Source organism: Scylla paramamosain, chromosome 9 (genome assembly GCF_035594125.1).
Source record: "Scylla paramamosain isolate STU-SP2022 chromosome 9, ASM3559412v1, whole genome shotgun sequence".
Lineage (NCBI taxonomy): Eukaryota > Metazoa > Arthropoda > Malacostraca > Decapoda > Portunidae > Scylla > Scylla paramamosain.
Window position 1 is genome coordinate 10237501 of NC_087159.1, and position 2500 is coordinate 10240000.

Genomic DNA, 2500 nt, shown 5'->3' on the forward strand with positions numbered 1-2500 from the left:
GAACAATACCAAGTTTGCTCTGCCCCAATCAGAAATTTTAGAAAGATCAGAAGTCAGGCGTTCTGTGGCTTCCCTGCGTGATATGTTTACCTCCTGAAGGGTTGGACGTCTATGAAAAGACGTGGAAAAGTGCAGGGTGGTATCATCAGCATAGGAGTGGATAGGACAAGAAGTTTGGTTTAGAAGATCATTAATGAATAATAAGAAGAGAGTGGGTGACAGGACAGAACCCTGAGGAACACCACAGTTAATAGATTTAGGAGAAGAACAGTGACCGTCTACCACAGCAGCAATAGAACGGTCAGAAAGGAAACTTGAGATGAAGTTACAGAGAGAAGGATAGAAACCGTAGGAGGGTAGTTTGGAAATCAAAGCTTTGTGCCAGACTCTATCAAAGGCTTTTGATATGTCCAAGGCAACAGCAAAAGTTTCACCAAAGTCTCTAAAAGAGGATGACCAAGACTCAGTAAGGAAAGCCAGAAGATCACCAGTAGAGCGTCCTTGACGGAACCCATACTGGCGATCAGATAGAAGGTTGTGAAGTGATAGATGTTTAAGAATCTTCCTGTTGAGGATAGATTCAAAAACTTTAGATAAGCAGGAAATTAAAGCAATAGGACGGTAGTTTGAGGGATTAGAGCGGTCACCCTTTTTAGGAACAGGTTGAATGTAGGCAAACTTCCAGCAAGAAGGAAAGGTAGATGTTGACAGACAGAGCTGAAAGAGTTTGACTAGGCAAGGTGCAAGCACGGAGGCACAGTTTCGGAGAACAATAGGAGGGACCCCATCAGGTCCATAAGCCTTCTGAGGGTTTAGGCCAGCGAGGGCATGGAAAACATCATTACGAAGAATTTTAATACGAGGCATGAAGTAGTCAGAGGGTGGAGGAGAGGGAGGAACAAGCCCAGAATCGTCCAAGATAGAGTTTTTAGCAAAGGTTTGAGCAAAGAGTTCAGCTTTAGAAATAGATGTGATAGCAGTGGTGCCATCTGGTTGAAGTAGAGGAGGGAAAGAAGAAGAAGCAAAGTTATTGGAGATATTTTTGGCTAGATGCCAGAAATCACGAGGGGAGTTAGATCTTGAAAGGTTTTGACATTTTCTGTTAATGAAGGAGTTTTTGGCTAGTTGGAGAACAGACTTGGCATGGTTCCGGGCAGAAATATAAAGTGCATGAGATTCTGGTGAAGGAAGGCTTAAGTACCTTTTGTGGGCCACCTCTCTATCATGTATAGCACGAGAACAAGCTGTGTTAAACCAAGGTTTAGAAGGTTTAGGACGAGAAAAAGAGTGAGGAATGTACGCCTCCATGCCAGACACTATCACCTCTGTTATGCGCTCAGCACACAAAGACGGGTCTCTGACACGGAAGCAGTAGTCATTCCAAGGAAAATCAGCAAAATACCGCCTCAGGTCCCCCCAACTAGCAGAGGCAAAACGCCAGAGGCACCTTCGCTTAGGGGGATCCTGAGGAGGGATTGGAGTGATAGGACAAGATAAAGATATGAGATTGTGATCGGAGGAGCCCAACGGAGAAGAAAGGGTAACAGCATAAGCAGAAGGATTAGAGGTCAGGAAAAGGTCAAGAATGTTGGGCGTATCTCCAAGACGGTCAGGAATACGAGTAGGGTGTTGCACCAATTGCTCTAGGTCATGGAGGATAGCAAAGTTGTAGGCTAGTTCACCAGGATGGTCAGTGAAGGGAGAGGAAAGCCAAAGCTGGTGGTGAACATTGAAGTCTCCAAGAATGGAGATCTCTGCAAAAGGGAAGAGGGTCAGAATGTGCTCCACTTTGGAAGTTAAGTAGTCAAAGAATTTCTTATAGTCAGAGGAGTTAGGAGAGAGGTATACAGCACAGATAAATTTAGTATGAGAATGACTCTGTAGTCGAAGCCAGATGGTGGAAAACTCGGAAGATTCAAGAGCGTGGGCACGAGAGCAGGTTAAGTCATTGCGCACATAAACGCAGCATCCAGCTTTGGATCGAAAATGAGGATAGAGAAAGTAGGAGGGAATAGAAAAGGGGCTACTGTCAGTTGCCTCAGACACCTGAGTTTCAGTGAGGAAAAGAAGATGAGGTTTAGAAGAGGAGAGGTGGTGTTCTACAGATTGAAAATTAGATCTTAGACCGCGAATGTTGCAGAAGTTAATGAAGAAAAAGTTGAGGGGGGTGTCAAGACACTTACGGTCGTTGACGGAAAGGCAGTCCGACCTGGGGACATTTATGTCATATATATATATATATATATATATATATATATATATATATATATATATATATATAAATATATATATATATATATATATATATATATATATATATATATATATATATATATATATATATATATATATATATATATATGACATATATGTCATATATGTCATATATATATATATATATATATATATATATATATATATATATATATATATATATATATATATATATATGTATATATAAGGAGAGTAAGTGAAAGTAAACATAATGAAAATCAACAAT